Source organism: Acinonyx jubatus, chromosome B3, assembly GCF_027475565.1.
Source record: "Acinonyx jubatus isolate Ajub_Pintada_27869175 chromosome B3, VMU_Ajub_asm_v1.0, whole genome shotgun sequence".
In the NCBI taxonomy this organism is placed as follows: domain Eukaryota; kingdom Metazoa; phylum Chordata; class Mammalia; order Carnivora; family Felidae; genus Acinonyx; species Acinonyx jubatus.
Window position 1 is genome coordinate 125,457,198 of NC_069386.1, and position 12,563 is coordinate 125,469,760.

The window sequence follows — 12,563 nt, forward strand, 5'->3', positions numbered from 1 at the left end:
GATAAATGAGAGAGAGAAAAAAAAAAAACAGTATTTAGTAAGAGATAAGCCTAAAAAGATTATGAAAAATTGTGACATGCAAAGTTATGGATGGCCCCCATATTCTACAGCAAATCATTTTTTTTTTCTATCCTAGGGGTAAGATGGAAGTTCTTAACTGAAAATAGAAGGATGGAATCAACCAGAGTTGAGGGACTGAAGCGAGTCCACACAATTTCCTTTTATAATTGTAAGAAAATTCCTGAACTGTATGACAGATCATTAAAAAATATAGAGATGTCAAATTATTGCGTTGCACTAATTGGCTACATAGCTCCAAGGAGTGTTCAATCATAGGATATTTTTGAGCAGTTGGTGACATATGCTGATTTACTTATTTGGTTACACATGCAACATACTTGATTCAGCTATTCAGACTGGTCAGACAGTCACCTCAGTGGAGTGATATGGCCAGGAGTTAGACTGTGGTGGTTTAAAGACTGAGTGGTTGGTGGTGAAAAGGCAATAGCATAGGTATATTGATTTTTTTAAAAAATTATTTTAGAAAGATAGAGAGAGCATGAAGGGGGGGTAGAGAGGCAGAGGGGGAGAGAGAGAGGAAGGGGGGAAGAGAGAGAGGGAGGGAGAGAAAGAGAGAAAGAAAGAGAGAAGGAGAGAGAGAATCTTAAGCAGGCTCCACACTCAGCATGGAGCCCAAAGCATGGGCTCAATCCCATGCCCCTGGGATTGTGACCTGAGTGGCAATCAAGGGACGTTCAACAAACTGGGCCATACATCGTGTAGGTCATCATGTCCCGAGATAGACTGTTTGTCTAGGTGGTTTGGGAGCAAAAGTGTGGGGGAAGCAGTAGGAAAATAGTGGGGAGTTTATAAAGAGTTTATTTATTTAGTTTATCTTAATGTGAGACGAGTGTTTCAAACAGCCATTGGGAAGATCTGTTACCAGAGTGAGGTTGGATTCACAGGGAGAGCAGAGACAACCCAAACTATTACCCTGGGCTAGTGAAGCCAGCAGGATTAACATCAGATTTAGCAAGAGCAACTTCACCTTAGCAAAAGAGGAGAATGGTAGAAGGGCTCTGATATGTACTTGGTAGTAAGGTAAAGTAGGATTTGAATCTGAGGTACATGATCTGCAGAAAATGGGAAAGTGAGAGAATACGTGGAAAAACGAGAAGAATAAAGAAAATTTGAAATAACCATATTTCATCGTAAGAGGTCAAGCTGACCTGAGAAACATTGAGAGTCCCTGCCAGTTAATGATTATTTAAAAATTTTTAAATTATTTAATATTAATTACCTATAGATTGTGGACTAAACATAAATGCTGAGTTTTAAGTGGAACAGCAAGTTGCCAAATCATATCTACTGTGTTTAACTGTCCAAATGTCCACAAAAAAACCAGACAGGAACTATAATAGGATATGAACACTGACTGATTCCAGGATCTAGAAATAGAGACAGATCTTTTTCCTTATGTATTTCTGAATTTTTCAAATTTTTTCAGTGAGTACGGATTTGATTTTTATAGCTTTTATTATATATCTCTCTTACCTGCACCATAATTCATTTATTGACTACTTTACTTTTGTTTATTTTCCATTTTATAAGCATTAAAAATGATGGACATCTTTTGTACATGGTTTTGTGTACATGAGCAAGAATTTCTTTTCTTTTTAAATTTTTTTAATGTTTTATTTATTCTTGACAGAAAGGGAGACAGAGCATGAGCGAGGGAGGAGCACAGCGAGGGAGGGACACAGAATCCGAAGCAGACTCCAGGCTCTGAGCTGTCAGCACAGAGCCTGACATAGGGCTCAAACTCACTAGCCGTGAGATCGTGACCGGAGTGGAAGTTGGACACCCAACCAACTGAGCCACCCAGGGGCCCCATGAACAAGAATTTCTTACAGGCTATATACTAGAAGTATATTTTTAAGTCATAAGATACACATGCTTTTCTTTGTAATATATTTTGAAGGTTTCCAACCCGTAGAGCTTCAGATAATAAAATGAATACACGTATTCATTCATTAACCCCGAATTAGCTATTGTTTAGAGTTAGCCCTATTTCTTCAAATATTTTAAAGTACATAGTGAGGCCAATGTAGGTACTGCCGACCCATACCTTGTTCCTCTGTGCAGTCATATATTCTTTCGTCTTCCCAGAAGCAACAACCACTATAACACCTTCTGTGAGCTTCCTTTCTATTGTTTTATTTCTGGTAAATATTTTATAATCCCTGAACAACGTAAAATATAATGTTTGTGTGGTAATATTTAAAATTTACCTAAAGTCTTATATATGGCATGTAGAATTTTGCACTAGAAAATTACATAAGGGGCTTTCTTGCCCCATTGTATGTAATAAAAAAACCAACGTAGAAACTACCTCAGTATATGTTGACCTAGGAAGAAGAGAAAAAACTCTGGTTTATGTACACAGTAGACTATTCTATAGTGTTAATGAATGAACTAGATCTATATGAATCAACATAAAGAAACCCTGTAAACATAATATTGATAGTGTTCTTTTGGTGATAAGAAAACAAAACAATAGATAGATAAATATGGTATTATGGATGGCCCCCTCAGAAGTCTTAAATTAGAAAAGACTACATTCATCAGTTGGTGTGGTATTTACCAGATTATTTCTCTAGGTTATACTATGCTTTGGTCCTCAAAATTTGAGACTGAAAATACTTGTGTTTGCTTTTTCCTCCTTCTGTAAATAATTATTTAATGCTTGCTTACTGTTGTCTCCTCTAACCTTTTGCTCAGATCAGTCCAATATATACAATATCCTTCCCATGCTTGTTTCCTGTAGTATTCCCGCTTCATTTGTTAAGCCAAAATTCAAGGTTCTCCTCCTGAAACAGGATTTTTCTTGCATTCTAAGGATAGCACCACATAATCTCAATTTCCAGTGTCTGAGCTTTTATGTGTTTACTATTGACATGCCAGATATTTGTGTATAGAAACTTGTAGGATGAAGGCAAATCTCTTCCTTACTCTCCAAGTCAGACTACACTAAACCCAATTTGACCCTAATAGACTGTAAGCGTTTCAATGGTGGAAGCATGATCTTATAATATCAGTATGCCCCGAACTAGTGGTCACCCAGTTCGGTGCTGTGCTGATCCAAAGACACTAGCTCAAAGTTTTAAGCTGTAGAAAAGGAGATTGCTTTTTATTATTCAATTTCCTTTGTATAGATTCCATTTGTGCCTTGAGAAAGCAACTTGTATTAGTTAGCTGTGGCCTCAACCATCCTGTGCTTATGCATTGTGCGTTAGCTGCAGCCACTCTGCTCTAATCTGTAGACCTACAGGTTGGTACACAGCTCTGCTTCATGGGTTTTTGGACCCAGGCTGGTGCTGTAGTTCCTATGCGGGGTATGTTCTCATAATAGACACAGAAGCACAGAGGGTAATCCCAATGACTTCCCCCACTGTGTCTTAGCATCCTCTTCAACAGAGCATGTCACGAGGCTATAGGCAAAATCGAGTAAGCAGAGTATACAGAGAACGAAAAATACACAGAAGAATAATCTGTCTGCCATGAGGCCACGCAAACAGTATGGATGTATCATTCTGTAACAGTGTGAAAAAAAAAATTGAGACCAATAATTCAATCGACTGCAGAGCTCACTTCCTGCTTGCTGAAAGAAAATATTGCCTTGGCTGAACACATGGATTTGCAGACTATCTTTTGTCAGAAAAGAGAAACATTGTAAGCCAACAGGCTTTCTTGGTTAAGACAAAAAGGTTTTCTTAATTGCCATAAAATGGAGTTTACTTCCAGAACCCAAGGATAGCAGAGTAATCTTTTTATCGGAGAAACCTGGGAATTCCTAAATCTCTTTTTTTCTTTTTCTTTCTTTCTTTCTTTCTTTCTTTCTTTCTTTCTTTCTTTCTTCTTTCTTTCTTCAATAGATGAACTCTTTTATTCCTAATTATCTGCTTTTGAATCCTGTTTTAAATCACAAGCTCTTTCAAGTCCCTTTGGAAGTAGGCAGGGCTTTTGGAACAAATAAATTTGGGGTTGTGGGTAAAATAAATTATTGAACACTTTAATAAGTAGGAAAGTAGCAGAGCAAATATACATCAGCTTCCAGAAATTCTTACAGGAAAATGTTAGGATGAGAGAGTGGCTTCTATGAGGATGTTCACAGAGAACTAGAACAATATCTATGTTTTATCTTAATGTAATGCTATGTATTCCTTCATATAGTCTCAAATGTGTCATCGAAATTCCTCAGATTTGTGGGGGTGGAGAGGAAAGGAGAAGAAATATGTTATCTGATTCTCTAGTCACCTGTCCCAGACAGGGTTTGTCTTTGCAAACGTGTCCAGGGATGATGGGCCAGTTTGAATCTACTAATTTTATAAGAAAAAGATTATTGACTAACTATAACTAAAAATAACAATGGTGACATAGTAACATAACTATACCCTAACAAAAAAGGCTGTTGTAAATTCTAGTGGCTTTCCAAATTTAAATAATAATAATGAACTTATTTACCTTCTTTCTCAAGGGTAAATTCATTAGGAAAGTAAAAAGGGTAATGTATTGGAATTCAAATTTATAGTTTAACTGTTTAGTGAAACCTCCTTTGGATGAGATATCGCAATTTATACACTGGAATTTTTTTTAAGTTTATGTATTTTGAGAGAGACAGAGACAGCATGGCTGGGGAGGGGCAACGAGAGAGGGAGAGAGAGAACCCCAAGCAGGCTCTGCACTGTCAGCACAGAACCCAGTGCAGGTCTCGAACTCATGAACCCATGAGATCATGACCTAAGCCAAAACCAAGAGTTGGACAGTTAACCAACTGGGCCACCTAGGCACCCCCTAATACTGGAATTTTTAATATATTTCTTCATTTAACAAAGACTTATTGGGAGCCTATTATATACCAGGTACTGTTTTGGGAGCTGACATAAAGAATTAGACAAGACAGATAAAGTCTCTACTGTCATTGGGTAAAGTACACACACACAAATATGTATGTAAATAAGAAATTATCAGGTAGTCAAAGGTAATAGGATAAAAATAGAAGGTAGTCATACAACTTGGATTGACTGAGATTCTCGTTAAGGACTATGAGAAATGGTATTTAAATGTAGAAAAAAAACAGATGACCCAAGGGAAGAGCACTCCAGGCAGAGAGAATAGCTAATACAATGCCCCTGAGGAAGTACTTTGCACTACCCAGTTTAAGGAATGGCTGTGATGTACAGAGCAGAGTGCAGAGTGCAAGGGCTAGTCCTGGGGCCCTCAGATGGCCTCAGGTAAGAGTTATAGAGTCAGTGCATGTGCAAAGAGAGACACTGAAGGAGTTTGACCAGGCAGTGGTATGCTGTAATGTACATATTGAAAGGATTACTCTGGCAGCACGCTCTATGGGAAATAGACCCAGGAAAGGGTCAGGTGTGGGAGCCCGAAGTCAAGAGGCTGGTTAGTCAAGTAGGGAAGATATGACAAGGCTTGGGTTGATGACACACTTTGTTTGTTTGTTTGTTTGTTTGTTTGTTTTTAACATGAAATTTATTGTCAAATTGGTTTGCATACAACACCCAGTACTCATCCCAACAGATGCCCTCCTCAATGTACATCACCCACTTTCCCCTCCCTCCTGTTCCCTATCAACCACCAGTTTATTCTCAGTTTTTTTAAAAAAAATCTTTAAGTAATCCACTCTGGGATTTAGAGTGGCAAACAAATGATATAAGACTAGTTAATACAAATAAACAGAATAAGGAACACAATCCGTATTATGTTATTTATATTTAAGTAGAATAATCTAATCACTAAAATTGTTTCAAAAGTAAATATTTTAGGGGCACCTGGGTGGTTCAGTTGGTTGAGCTTGGGGTTCTTGATTTCAACTCAGGTCATGATCTGGTGGTTTGTGGGAACGAGCACCATGTAGGGCTCTGCGCTGACAGCGCAGAACCTGCTTGGGATTCTCTCCCTTGCTGGCTCCCTCTAAGCCCCTCCCTTTCTAAAAAAAACTAAACAAATATTTCTCAATAAAGAAATAAACAATCATTTTTGAACAAGTAAATATAGAATCTTCAGCTTCCAGTACCACGTGTAAGGAACTTGGAAATCACCACTCAGTCCTAACAACAAGTAAAAATGTGACAGGCTGAAGAATAAACAACTCTTCTTAGATCCTTGAAAGAAGTGAGGTCACAGGGCAAACCACTGTCACTAAAATTGAAGGGATAGGTGCATAGAGAGGATCACATCTCATGAGAGACCAGAGACATCTGCAGGAAAGAGTGCCTGGTTAGGAAAATCTGAAATGTAATTGGAGAATTTCTGGAGGCTCCCTGTGGGCAGTTTGAGAGTTAAAAACTCCAAGGAGTACCCAGTCATAGGGCAGCCCCCCCGCCCCCGTGCTTTTGTGAGATTTACCTCTCCAAAGAAGTCAAAGGTCTCAAAGGAAATAAAGAAGAAAATCCTCTGGAGCTTCTAGCAGGGGGTGGGGAAAAGGAACCATTTTGAAATATACCAGAGAACTTTGTTCTTAAAAAGTCTGCCTTCAGAGAAGCTATTTAAACGTATCCTAAACGACTGGGATTTTATCAGAGCTAACTAACTTGAGGGAAGGATATTACCCAAATCCAGGCCACAGTAGCCAGACTGTCCCAGAAAAAATAAATAAATAAAAATGCTTGTGAGTTTCACAGTCCAGAGGCAGAGGCTCACTAAGAGGCTGGCACCTAATCATAGAACTCTAGAATGCTTCGCCTCCCCCAACACCTCACCATCACATGACAGTATTAAAGTCTTACTTACGACATTTATTTTACTTAGTAGATCATATCTGGCTGTTACAAAATATTAAAATGCACACCAAAGAGCACACACACACACACACACACACACACACAGTTTGAAGAGACAGAGGAAATATTGGAACTGGACACATTAGGATCATTGGAATAATCAGATTAGGAATTTGAAGCAATTATGATTAATAAAATAGAAAGCAAGTAAGAACAGATGGGAAATGTATGCAGAAACATGGAAATCCTCAGAAAAAGAAAGGCTAGAGATAAACACTGTAACAAAGATGAAGAATATCTTTGATGGGCTTATTAGTAGTAGACTGGACAAGAGGAAAGATTCTGAGCTTGAGGGCATCTCAACAGAAATCTCCAAAACTAAAAAGCAGGGAGAACAAAGACTTAAAACAACAACAACAACAAAAAACCCAGAACAGAATATCCAAGGACTGGGGGCAATTGCAAAGAGTATAACATACATAATGAGAATACCAGCAGGAGAAGAGAGAAAGGAATAAAAGAAATATTTGAAACAATGACTAAGAATTTCCCCAAATTATTATCAGACCACAGCATGATCCAGGAAGCTCAGAGAACACTAAGCAGGATGAATGCCGAAAACACTATACTTAGGTATGCCGTTTTCAAGCTACAGAAATTCAAAGATTAAAAAAAAAAAACCTTTCAAGAAGTCAAAGGGAAAGTAAAACCTTATCTATAAGAGGAACAGAGATAAAGAATCACATTCAACTCCTCAGAACCATGCAGCAAAGAAGAGCATGAAGTGAAATATTTTAAGTATTGAGAGAAAAAAATATCCTACCAGTTTAGAATTCTGTATCCCATGAAATTTTTTTCAAAAATTAAGAAGAAATACAAACAAACAAAATTGACAAATTTTGACAAACAAAATTGACGAAAATTTCCGTTTGCCTGTTTGGACTTCCCCGACACATCAGGGAATATTTTATTTTGTTCGGCTTCCTTCTGTCTCTCTCCCTCTCTCTGTCTCTGTCTCCCCATTGTATCTCTCCACTCCCTCTGATGTCAAGGACACAGCGTGCTCACAATGGAAATCTTTTGCACTATCTCATTAGGAAATATGCGAGACATATAAATATTAATCTGGTACCACGTAAAATCAGCTTGTACTTAATTCATTTTCTTCCTCTGATTGCGTTGTCATCTTAGCAGGAAGAATAGAAATGTCTGACATAGTTTATTTAAATTTATGCCTGGATGTTCTTTTCAAATATATAATCCAAAATATGTAACGAACGCTTATCAGATCTTAGACAATAGAATATTCATCTTCCCTAACATGATGACTACTCATGGTAGGAACTCAATTTACATCAGTGCTGGAAGTATCTGGTTTTGCAAATTTTATATATAGTACTTCAACTCATTGCTTCGATCATTTAGCTCAGATTTCTTTATTCCCTATTAGATGCTGAGGATGTAATAGTGATTGAGAGCAGATGTTCTTCATTTCCTGAAGCCTGCAGTCTAGTTAAGAGGATCAATTAATAGACAATCGCTGATAAATGCAGATCAACAATTCCTCAAGCGGCTGGGAAGGAGAGTGCCTGGCGACATGGCTGTATAATAAGGGAACTCAAAACTTTAGGATTCGACTTAACAAAATCCCCTCCCTGGAGTTCTAACCCTGAGCTGTGATCTGAAGAATGGACAGAGGTAGGCATATGAAGAAGTCAGGAGAATATTCCAATCAGAATAAACAAATGTATCCTTGGTTAAGAGAAGAATGTCAGGGAGAAGATGGGAGTGGCTCTTTCAGAGGGAATGAGGATGAGGAGGGGCTGCAGGGCAGATCTTTCTGCTACTTTTAAGTTATTGTATTAGTTTCTGCTTTCTACCTAACAACCTGGCGCAAAGTTGGCAGCTTTAAGCAACAACCATTTATGAGCTCACAGTTTTGTAGGTCAGAGTCTGGTGGCTCAGCGGATCCTCTGCTTAGTCTCACCACGCAGAAATCAGTGTCTGACAGCTTGCATTCCTACATGGATCCCCATGAGAATCTGCTCCCAAGATCGTTTCAGGTTGTTAGAATTCATTTCCTTGCCCCTGTAGGTTGAAGGTCCTGTCTCTTTGTTGGCTGTCAGCTGGATGCTGGTCTCTGCTCCCAGAGGCCACCTGCACCCCTTCTCATTTTTTCCACCATATATCGCATTGCAGGATCCATAGGTCAAGCATCTGTTATGCTTTGCAACCTTCTGATGGACCCTTCTGTTTTCCTATTCAACTTTTAAGGACTCATGTGATTAAGTTGGGCCCGCCTGGATAATCCATGCTATTATCCCTATCTTAAAGTTAGCTGATGAGTAACATTAATTACATCTGCAAAGTCCTTTTGCAGAAGTACCTAGTCAGTGTTTAATTGAAGAACAAGAGATGGAACTCTTGAGGGGGAATTAAACAAATTCTACCTAGTACAATTGTGTTAAGGGACATTTACTTATCTCTAAGATGTCTGTTATGCTACCGAAGGATTTTAAACCTAATGAAGGTGGTAGTGGTGGTGATGTCAACCTTGGTAATGTGTCACTGAAATACCCTCTGCTGCTGGTAAAAGAACAAAGTAAAATAGTATTTCCATCAGGAAACATGAAAGAGAAACAGTGTGTGTGAACAATCAAGAAATGGATGAGAGATTCAAGTAGTAAATCCAGCTGTGGACCCAGGTCCAAATAGAAGGAATTTAAAGGGAAACAAGGGTTCTTGTTCCAGGCAAGTGATCTACTATCATAGAAAGCTGAGTAAGCAACCAAGATAAAGTACAGAGGGTTGAAACCATGTACATCCTCAAAACTGTTTACTGAGGAGTTCACTACAGAGACGAAGGATACTTTAGGAATAGAAGTGTCAAATGTTCAGGAAGATAAGGTGTGGGTAACTTGAAATTCACATTCCTGCTTTCAAATATATATGTATATTATGCAAGACATTACAGTTAATTTGTTTTAAATTAATATTGTGTTTTTAACGGAGGGAGTAGTGCAACTAGCATTTCACTAGTAGCATTGAATCTATCTATAGCCCCTGAAAGCACACCCAAAATCAAGTACAGGGAGCTGTATTATGTCAGAGCTCTTCAGGAGACATATTATTGATGGGCCATTTCAATGGAACATATAATCTGGAAGAATGTATAATTCACACACCACCAGAATCTAGCTGGCACACCCACATTACAGTATGTGATTCAGGGAAAGAATGGACATCCTTCTACCTTCTGTGCATGAATAGAAAGCAAGGATAATCCATGAGAATTCTTTCTTTTGAATGTAAGGAAATAAATAGAACTCCAGTAAATAAATAGAACTCCTGTAAGAGTTGAGATTAGAAATTAGTGCTCCTAACAAATATTCATGTAATACATGTTAATTTTCTATAGATGCTAGATACTTGGAATAACTGCCCCTGGGCTTGTACAGCTTTTCTTGCAGAGTAGGACAAACACAAGTTCAAGGAACACAAGTTCAAGGAAGATACAAAAGAAAATGGGAGAGTATGTGTGAGCTGGGGGTGTATTTTAATGCTGTTTAGTTCTGTCCAGCACAGTTATTAGATTTCTAATGATACATTTCATGTCTAATGGTAGTGGAACCATTTTCGAAGACTTTTCAAATTGAAGGAATGACCAGCTTAATGATCTCTCATGCAAGGTCACAACATAATTTCTCAGATAGTTTTTATCCGAAAGATTTCTCGTATTTGAGTATTTATGAAACCAGATTGATGTCTAGAAAATCATTTATTCTTCAAATCAAAAGAATCTGGGGAGATGTTCTTTTTTGGAAGAATTTACCACTGTAGCTACAGAGACCTTATAGCTTTCATTAGCTACAGAGACCTTATAACTTTCATGTACTCAGAATCATGTCCCATTTCTCATAACCATGCAAATTCCTTTCGGTGTATATATTTTCCCCCTCTATCTTAAGGAAAAATAATTTCACTTCTACTTTAGAAGGAAGGGCCAGAAGAGCCCTTCTTTCTCCCTAGAGCCTGAGAGAGGGGATATGACTTATGCTTGACCACAACAATGCTCTTGCACAGAATTTCCTAATTAGTTAAGTCTCTTTTATTGAGGTGAAGTGAACATATAATTCCATGAATATTACAAATGTATACAAATGTGCTGTCTCACTAAGAGCAAGGTATAGAAAATTTCCAGCATCCAGAAGGTTTCCCCCTTGCCCCTTCCAAGTCAATATCTACACCCAGGAAGTAATAACTATTCTTAATTCTAACTATTCTTAATTCTACACCAGACTAGTTTCACCTGCTCTTAAATTTCAAATAAAAAATCAAACTATGATCCAACTCAAACTAATTTTTGCTTATGGTTTCAGAAGAGAGCCAGTGTCCTTTTGCTTTCCACATAAAGTCCATTGCCCCGGGATAATTTATTTAAAAAACAAAAACAAAACAAAACAAAAAAACAGGGCGCCTGGGTGGCTCAGTCGGTAAGCACCCGACTTTAGCTCAGGTCATGATCTCGCAGTTTGTGAGTTCCAGCCCCACATCGGGCTATTTGCTGACTGCTCAGAGCCTGGAGCCTGCTTAGGATTCTGTGCCTCCCTCTCTCTCTGCTCCTCCCCCACTCACACTCTGTCTCTTTCTCAAAAATAAATAAACATTTAAAAAATTAAAAAAAAACAAAAAACAAAAACACCCACCATCATTCCCTTATTAAGTTGCAGTGGTGTCTTTCATAAATCAAGAGACTTTATTTTTGCTATAACCTACCTAAATTCTACATTCTTCCACTGCTCTGTGTATGTGTAGACACACAGCATTAATTACTGTTGCTTTCCAGTGATTCTTCAAATTCTTGAAATGTGTAACTGTGTTCTTCTATTTAAGATTCTTTTGGTTCTTTTGAGTCACTTGCATTTCAATATTAATTTCAAAATCAGATTATCCTGTTCCAATGAGAATTTCTTTTTTACATTTCTGTAGAGTTTACAATTAAAAGCCAGAGATCAATTTAGTGAGAATTGACACCAAATTCAAAAATAAACTTAAAAAAAGTGAACTTTCTACTGACGAACTTACAATACCTGTTCATTTATTTTTCCTGGCAATATTTTCTAATTTTTAGGGAAGACATTCATGCATACCTTTGGTTAGATTTATCTCTATGTATTTGATATCAGTTGATGCTTTTGATGACTTGTGAATAGTATTTTGAAAATTGTTAGAATATAAACCTTGTACCCAGTTACCTGAGTAGATACACTTATTTCTAATAATTTATTTTAGGTTATTTTATTATGTTCAAATGAAGAAAATTATACTTTTTAAAAATATTATTAGGTTTTATTCATTTTTCTTACCATATTGTATTGTCTAGGATATCACAGGATGTCATGAAGGGGAATATTATTGTTTTGTTCTTGACATCAGGCACAAATGTATAATATTTTATCACCGATTATTCATTCTAGTATTTTAAAGGTATTCTTCATCCTAACATATACATTGTTTCCTATTACTATATATAAACAGTAGATAGCTGTTGATATTTTTAACAGACTAGTTTTACAATAGTTTCAGACTTACAGAAATATTAGCATGATAGTATGGAGATTCCCATCCATTTATCATATGCCCCGTTTCCCTTATTATGTTACATTATTATGGTGTTTCTAATCTGCCCCAAATTATAAACCAACATTGATACATTATGATTAGCTAATATCAATAGTGTATTCAGATTTCCTTCGTTTGTAC